This window comes from Oncorhynchus keta, chromosome 17, assembly GCF_023373465.1.
Source record: "Oncorhynchus keta strain PuntledgeMale-10-30-2019 chromosome 17, Oket_V2, whole genome shotgun sequence".
NCBI classification, from domain to species: domain Eukaryota; kingdom Metazoa; phylum Chordata; class Actinopteri; order Salmoniformes; family Salmonidae; genus Oncorhynchus; species Oncorhynchus keta.
This window is the reverse complement of record NC_068437.1, coordinates 45,464,484-45,473,677: the sequence shown is the minus strand read 5'-3', so window position 1 is coordinate 45,473,677 and position 9,194 is coordinate 45,464,484. Positions and strand designations below refer to the sequence as shown.

At 43.2% G+C, this 9,194-nt stretch overlaps 1 long non-coding RNA gene across 1 annotated transcript; it reads left to right on the top strand.

Moving 5' to 3' along the window:
• Positions 1 to 2,790: 2,790 nt before the first annotated feature.
• LOC127908310 (uncharacterized) lies at positions 2,791 to 3,323 on the top strand. The gene is made up of 2 exons (XR_008066774.1): positions 2,791 to 3,105; positions 3,263 to 3,323. It is a non-coding gene; the product is annotated as an uncharacterized LOC127908310 (long non-coding RNA).
• Positions 3,324 to 9,194: the final 5,871 nt, after the last annotated feature.

Sequence of the window (9,194 nt, the reverse complement as noted above, 5' to 3'; positions counted from 1 at the left end):
AAACGTAAAGGCCGAAACGTAAAGGCCGAAACGTAAAGCTTAATAAATAGCAGTGATACTAGCAAGAGCAGGTTTCTTCTTTTTTCTAATCACGCAAGGAGAGAGTTCATAAAAGCAATAAACTTTTGAAAATATACAGTACCAGTCAAAAGTTTGGACACACCTACTCATTCAAGGGTTTTTCTTTATTTGTACTATTTTCTATTCTGTAGAACGATAGTGAAGACTATGAAGAAACACATATGGAATCATGCAGTAACAATAAAAGTGTTTTAAATAGGCAAGTCGGTTAACCTCTAATGACTCCCCATCCCGCATGAGGGAGTGTAATCATCGACTGACACTAATTAGCATAACGCAATGGACATAAATATTCCTAGAAAATATTCCTATTCATGAAAATCACAAGTGAAATATATTGAGACACAGCTTAGCCTTTTGTTAATCACCCTGTCATCTCAGATTTTCAAAATATGCTTTACAGCCAAAGCTAGACAAGCATTTGTGTAAGTTTATCGATAGCCTAGCATAGCATTTTGTCCAGCAATCAAGCAATCAAATTAAATCGTTTACCTTTGATGAGCTTCGGATGTTTTCACTCACGAGACTCCCAGCCAATGTTCCTTTTCCCCAAAATATTATTTTTGTAGGCGAAATAGCTCCGTTTGTTCTTCACGTTTGGCTGAGAAATCGCCCGGAAATTGCAGTCACGAAAACGCCGAAAAATATTCCAAATTAGCTCCATAATATCGACAGAAACATGGCAAACGATGTTTATAATCAATCCTCAAGGTGTTTTTCAAATATCTATTCGATAATATATCCACCAGGACAATTGGTTTTTCAGTAGGACCGATTGGAATAATGGTTACCTCTGTATTTTACGCGAGAATCACTCTGAGAGCCATCAGGTGACCAGTTGCGAAATGTAGCCGCCTACGGGTATTCTTCAACATAAATGCGTAAAACTACATCACAATGCTGTAGACACCTTGGGGAATACGGAGAAAAGGTAATCTGGTTGATAGCCCATTCACTGCTCAATAGGGACGCATTGGAACGCAGCGCTTTCAAAACATGAGGCACTTCCGGATTGGATTTTTCTCAGGCTTTCGCCTGCAATATCAGATCTATTTATACTCACAGGCAATATTTTTACAGTTTTGAAACTTTAGAGTGTTTTTTCTATCCTAAGTTGTCAATTATATGAATATTCTAGCATCTTGTCCTGACAAAATATCCCATTTACTACGGGACGTTATTTTTCCAAACATTAAAATACTGCCCCCTAGTCACAAATTCTTACTTACAATGACGGCCTACCTCGGCCAAACCCGGCCGACTCTGGACGTCCAGATGTGATGCAGCCTGGATCACCGACAGTGTCACCAGCAAATCCCCCCCAAACCATCACTCTCCTCCATGCTTCACGGTGGTGACCACACATGCAGAAATGATCCATTCACCTACTCTGCGTCTCACAAAGACACGACGGTTGGAACCAAAAATCTCATCCGAACAAAGGGCAGATTTCCACCAGTTTAACATCCAATGTCAATGTCCTCGTGTTTCTTGGCCCAAGCAAGTCTCTTCTTCTTTTTGGTGTCCTTCAGTAGTGGTTTCTTTGCAGCAATTCAACCATTAAGATGTGATTCACGCAGTCTCCTCTGAACAGTTGATGTTGAGATGTGTCTGTTGAACTCTGTGAATCATTTATTTGGGCTGCAATATGAGGTGCAATTACCTGTAATGAACTTATCCTCTGCAGTAGAGGTAACTCTGGGTCTTCCTGTGACTGTCCTCATGAGAGCCAGTCATCATAGCGCTTGATGGTTTCTGCAACTGCACTTGAAGAAGGTTTATTATTACTCTCATTATTGCTGAAGGTACTGCATAAGTGTAAACATATATTTTTTTGCAAGAAAGTAGCAGAAATGTACAGAAAGTAGTTTTGAATGCATTTTATTGAAGGGAAACATAGTGATATATTCTCATATACTGTACAATGAGGAATTAAATTACAAAATACTAGTCTTCTCAAATGTTTTTGACCATTGCCCCCACCCACAAGGTGTATAAAGAACAACAATAAATAAGAATAAAATAAGGTAATATATACAAAACAAAAATGTGAAGGACATAAATCAATCAACTCTAATTAGCACATGTAGGACAGTATGCAAGTGTGTGTGCATGGACTTTGCAGATGTATTTCTCACATGTGCAGCACATAGTATTTGTTTTACAATCCTTCTTTGGGGGGCAGAATTGGTATCTCCTCCTCTTGCCTGCCCCAGCTGCAGCCTCAGATGAACCAGGACATGATTCAGCCCCCTGAACAGCTTTCACAAGCGCTGCAGAGGCTGCTGTGCAGGAGAGGCCCTCCCTTCTTTGAATGTGTGGGTTACAAGTGCCTTTCCCAGCTGCTCCAGGAACACCCTCCTCTTGTTCCACTTATCAGGCATCCAGGTAGGTTTGATCTTGTTCCATATCATAAAGGCATTGTATGAGGACATATCAAGGATGTTATGGAAGATGACCAGTGGCCAGCAGGCAGTCATAAGTTCCAATCACCTTGTCCAGGTTGTCCACGCCTCCTTTGTTGTGGTTGTAGTCCAGGATGATGGCTGGCTTGCTATCCTCACAATCACTGATCTCAGCTGTTTTGTGCAGTGTTCCTCTTTGGGAGATAAGAAACTAGAGTGGTGGTGGGGGACAAGGTAAACCTTGATGAGAAGGCCTCTCTCCCCCATGTTGTGATGAGTGCAGGGTGGAGCTCAGGCTTGTTCTTTCTAACTGTAACTGACAGTTAGACTTACAGGTTATGTCGTTGTCTTTTGTTTGAATTGTTTATGTGTCCGCTGTGCGGGGGAAATGATAATACAAGCGGAACTACGTAGCTAATACTGTTGTAACGGGGATCCTTATTGTAGCAACACACCTTTGGAGGGAAGGCAATCCTGCGCTGCGTTAGCTAAGTTTTCATGTCATCGGGTGTAGTTCATAATGGTTGAAGAGTGTATGTTAGGATGAAGTGTGAATTCATGCCAGGAATAATAAGTGTGAAGTTTAATTTCCTCCCTTCTGTAATAAGCAGCCAATGAGGTATTTGTTCCTTTATTCATGTGTTAATCTGAACCTGTTATAACGCCGGTTAAACTGTTATGTATGTAAGCACTTCAGAGTTATACCAAGCTAATAAGTCACTCGTAAGATAAGGTCGTAAGAGTGTGCTTAACTGTATTTTTCATTTACTTTATAGTTCTCACGGAAGGTGATAATTCTGACTAAAACTACAGAATAAAGCCGCCAGTTAAAATCAAGGAACGGTTGTGCTCGTGGTTACTGAAGGGAGCTACAGTGAGAACTCAATGCTCTTCACGAGCAAGAGAGAAAGAAGAATCTCATCCAGCTGTAAAACATCTACAAGATTCCCAAATCCTGGTAGACCTTGTCATCTGCCAGATAAGAGTTTTGCACCTACCTGCAAACTAAGAAGAAAAACTCCACATAAGGAAGCATCGTGAGGCAACATAAGGTCAAGACTAACAGGAAAGTCAGACACGCAAGTACAAGTCAAGGTGTTTGAAGGTGGTCCTAGCCTTCTGAACAGCTAATAAGAGACTTTAAGATCACAATTCGTAAGGACTGAGATAGTTGTCTATTTCATAAAGACTCTGGTATTATGCATTTGCTCTTTCTATCTTAATGTATCGCTGGTATGTGTATTACTGAAAATATTATTTGATACTTACTAAATATATATATATATAGTCACAAACATTAAGGGTCAGCGTACACCTATTAATTCTATTTTCACCTGTAAGTTAATAGTGTAATTGTTTGGTAAGGTGTTTGTTCAAGCCTTTGTTTCAAGCATTATACATGTTTATACCACGTACTGAGGTATAAATTACAGTGAATTAGAGTATAAATTACCTACTCACTTATCCAAACCTTAGCTAGAATTGATTTGACTTGATTTAGAATGTCAGAAAGAGGTAGTTTCACTAAAGGTGATAGAGATGGGGTGGGTCAAGTTGAGCAGCTGCAGCAACACCTCGCAAACTTCGAGCCTTCATCAGAACAAACAGAGCAGCAGGAAGAGGTAGCACAACAAGAGCCACGAAAAGGTGAGAGGGTCCGCAGGTTAACTGAAAAGGGCAGAGAACTGGGCGCTGACGAAAGGTGGAGACAGCTCGAACAACGTTTCAGGGTCAGCTATGAGAAGTGGAAGGCTCTGGTAAAGGAAGCAAAACTGTCACTGACAGGTTGTTGCTCTGAAGACCTACTAGAAGACCTCTAAACAAGATTAGCCATACTCTACAGAGCTAAACCGTGTCTATGTAATTTGCGGCAAATCGACATTCCCGACAACGATATACGACGAGAGTTGATACTTGTGAAGCAGTTACAATGTCTATTATCAAGACTGTAAGGTGTCATTTAAAAGGCAGGGAAGAAGGTCAAAGTAACCAGATAGAGTTGCACTGGAAGGACAGCAATTCCTTGTGCATGTCCGAACTCCTCACATAAGTCAAGTCCCAACTATCAGCCCTCAGCGCTTCCTCCAGTCTCAAAACAACTCAAAGGTCAACTCCAGATGCTCAAGCGTGTCATCTGTCAAGAGACAAGAGGCTGCATGAAGTTGCTGCTAAATCAAGCAGCTTTAGAAGTAATGGTTAAGCAAGAACGCCAACTAGAAGAGCTTCAGCGACTCGAAGATGAAGATAAGAAGAGGACAGCGGAGCAAGAAGCTGAGGCTGTGAAACGCAGCTTAGAAGAAGCTAGGCTGCGAGTCAAGTTAGAGGTAGAAAATGCTGCCAGACGAAGGACACTAGAAGACAAGCGTAGAGAGTTAGAGCACCTAGGAAGTGCTCAAGAAACTAAATGCTGCCAAGGCGCGAATGCAAGTGTATGAGCAAGATGAAACTCAGAGGACGAGAAGAGAGAACTACTCTAACTGCAAGTATGTGAAAGAAGTCATGCACAGAAGTGGCTCATTTCCACAGTCTCTCACCACAACATGTTGTGACAAGCACACAGCAAGAAGATGGCACCAAGACCACGTTCAGGTTACTAGCGGAAGCAATCAGTGAAAGCCGCCTCCCCACCACCAGAACCAGTAACATTCAATGGAGAGCCTCTCTCGTACACTGACTGGAAGGTCTCTTTTCAGACTCTGATAGACAGGAAGAACATACCAACAACTGAGAAGATATATTACTTAAGAAAATATGTCGGGTGGCCTGCAAGAAAGCCATCGAAAGTTACTTTATGTTAGGAACAGAATCAGCCTACCATGCTGCTTGGACCATTCTTTGAAGAAAGGTACGGAAACAAATTCCTTCATCGCCAAGTCTTTTCAGAGATAAGCTCAATGCATGGCCTACGATAGGATCCAAGGACAGTCTTGAACTTAGAGACCTTTGTAGATTTTCTTCGCAGCTGTGAAGCTGCTATGTCTCAGAATAAGGGCCTGGAGGTGCTTAATGACTGTAATGAAAACCAAAAGATCCTCGCAAATTCCAGATTGGCTAACTTCAAGATGGAATAGAAAGGTCACAGACATCTTAGAAGAAACGGAGATCTTTCCTAGCTTCAGTCAGTTTGTGAAGTTTCTCACAAGAGAAGCCAAGATTGCTTGGTAATCCTGTAACATCCCTTCATGCTTTGAAACCAAGTGAAGATGGGAAACTTAAGACGCCAAGATTCAAAACCCCGGAGCAAGGGTATTAGCAACTAACTCTGATGAGAAAGATACTGTTACTAGTTGTGTCTTCTGTGAGAAGTCAGGTCACAGTCTCCACAAATGCTGGAAGTTCATGGATAAGCCCACCGCAGAGCCAGATAGAAGTTTGTTCAAGAGAATAAATTGTGCTTTGGCTGTTTAAGGCCTGCCATCGTGATCGCAAAGACGTGATAACAGGAACACCTGCGACACGTGTCAGAGGAGGCATCCATCCTGCCTGCACGAAGATCGACTAAAGAAAGGTTAAGGGATAGGAAGACCTCACAAGATAAGGGGACAAGAGCGTCAAGTGAGCTATCTAACAGAGTCGTAAGGGACATTAACACTCACACCCTCCACAATCATTCCAGTATGGGTGTCAACCACAAGTGAGCCAGATCGTGAAGCTCTTGTGTGGTAACTGACACCCAGAGCGACACCACTTTTATCCTTGAAGAGACAACAAAGGCTCTCAACAGAAGGAGAAGCGGGAGCCAGTCCAACTGAAACTCTCTTACAATGGCTTCAAGAAATACCACTGTGCCCTGCCAGAAGCCGTCTGGTTTGCAGGTTAGAGGGTTTTACTTGGAGAAGAAAATCCCTCTGCCAACGACCTATCTCGAGAGAGTTTATTCCTGCAAACAGAGATCATATTCTACTCAGAGACTGCAAGAGCATGGTCTCATCTTGAACACATTGCAGAGGAGATTGCCTCAACAGAGCTGTGATGTCGGTCTTTAATTGGCTACAACTGCTCCCCTGTGTTTCCTTCCAAGAGAAATTGTGTCTGGTAAGGGAAATCAGCCTTTTGCTCAGAGAACAGATCTTGGCTGAGCATAGTCGGCTATGGAAATCCATGTATCGACTATGGCAATTCTATTGGAGTGAGTCATCGGGTTATCATAGACAGGTGATGCCAAGCCTTCAATCTTCTTCCAACCTCACAAATCAAGTACACTATGCTTGCAGAACACATGCAAGAGAGGTAATCACAACACTGGACATTATCAAGACGTTGGACCTGACTTCAACGAGAGACTCAGAGAAGAGGACCTCATATCTCAAGAGGATATCCGTTCCTGAAGAAATGAAAGAGGGCATCAGACGTAAGGACAATGACATTATGAGATGCCGGCTGTCAAGCAGCAAAGAAAGACTCCAATCTGCTTCTAACAATAAACATGTGCAGTTCAATCGCCACTCAAGTGCCTGAAAGGAGCCCATGAGGAGACAAGCAGTACTACAAGGACTACACAGCATTCATGGAAGAGACTATAGCTTGTGGAGATGTTGAGAAGGTCTCTAAAGAGGAAATTAACAAGCATCCAGCATGGTATATCCCGCACTGGCGGGTTTATCACCCACAAAAGCCTGGAAGACAAGAGTCGTCTTTGACTGCTCGCTAAGTTTCGAGACGCCCTGAATGATCATCTCCTACCGTCCAGAGTTGACAAACACATTGTTGGGCATCCTTTGTCGCTTTCGTAAGGGTCCAGTTGCAATCATGTGTGACGTAGAGTGCATGTTCCACCAGTTTCATGTGAAAGCAGAAGACCAAGATTATCTACGGTTCCTTTGGTGGGAGAACGGAGATCTAGAGTCTCAACCCTCAGCGTATCGTATGAAGGTCCACTTGTTCGGCGCAGCTTCATCTCCTGGTTGCGCCAACTATGGTCTCAAACATCTTGCTGCCGAAGGACGAGGAAGCTTCAGCGAGAAGTCTATCCAGTTCATAGAAAGGAACTTTTATGTTGATGATGGGTTGACGAGCGTATCGTCTGAAGCTGAAGCTGCCCAGCTGGGGAAAGAAGCAAGAGAGCTTTGCAGCATCGGCAAACTTCGGTTGCACAAGTTTATCTCTAACAGCAAGGAAGTTATAGCCACAATTCCCAAGGAAGAACGTGCCAAGGGTGCCAAAGACCTGGATATGGCTCTGGGTGAACCACACATGGAGAGAGCGCTTGGTGTACTGTGGTGTGTCCATCAGACGAAGTTCCAGTTTAGAGTAGTTGTTTAAGGAACGCCCACCACAAGAAGAGGAGTGTTGTCTACATGCAGCCTCTGTATATGACCAGTTTAAGTAGGTGCACCCTTTGTCCTGGTGGGGAAGCAGATCTTTGCAGCGGGATGTGTCGTGACAGAATCGACTGGGATGACCTCTTCCAGATGACCCACGTTCCCAGTGGGAATTCTGGCTCCAAGGTCTACAAAACTTGTCTGAAGTAAGGATCCAACAAAGCTACTTTGCCATCAAGTTTCAAGGAGGTGCAGAGTTAAGAGCTCCATCACTTCTCCGACGCTAGTACCTCAGGTTATGGAGAGTGCTCATACCTCAGAACAATCAGCACCGCAGGAGAAGTTCATTGCTCCCAGTTATGGCAAAGTCGAGAGTCGCCCTTCCAGTTACGGCCATACCACGACTGGAACTTTCAGCAGCGGTGGTAGCTGTTCGAACAAGTGACATGCTCAAAAGGAGTTAGAGATACAAGGTCTACAGGAATACTTCTGGACAGAGTCGGTTGTAGTTCTTGGGCTACATCAACAATGAAGCCAGAAGATTCCACGTTTTGTAGCTAACCGTATTCAACGCATTAAACCTCCAACACAGACAGAAATGGAGTAAAGACTGAAGAAACGCAAGGATTAATGACATTGTCATTTTGCAAGATGATACTGCACCACGCAACCAGTGGAAATTGGCAAAGGTTACAGAAGTGTACCCGGACAGGATGGCCGGGTGAGAAGATTCAAGTTACTGGACGCTTTTACTCAACCGAAGATGAGAGAGGTAAACGCATCACCAACCCACCTGTCTGAGGCCCATCCATAAGACAGTCACCTCTCCTGGAAGCCGATCAAGAAACCTGCAGACCCTTCACAGAAATCACTGGTGATTGGGTGGGAGTGTAACTGACAGTTAGACTTACAGGTTATGTCGTTGTCTTTGTTTGAATTGTTTATGTGAAACCGCTGTGCGTGGGGGAAAATGATAATACAAGCTGAACTACGTAGCTAATACTGTTGTAACGGGGATCCTCATTGTAGCAACACACCTTGGAGGGAAGGCAATCCTGCGCTGCGTTAGCTAAGTTTTTCATGTCATCGGGTGTAGTTCATAAAGGTTGAAGAGTGTATGTTAGGATGAAGTGAATTCATGCCAGGAATAATAAGTGTGAAGTTTAATTTCTCCCTTCTGTAATAAGTAGCCAATGAGGTATTTGTTCCTTTATTCATGTGTTAATCTGAACCTGTTATAACGCCGGTTAAACTGTTATGTATGTAAGCACTTCAGAGTTATACCAAGCTAATAAGTCACCGTGAAGATAAGGTCGTAAGAGTGCTTAACTGTATTTTTCATTTACTTTATAGTTCTCACGGAAGGTGATAATTCTGACTAAAACTACAGAATAAAAGCCGCCAGTTAAAATCAAGGAACGGTTGTGCTCGTGGTTACTGAAGGGAG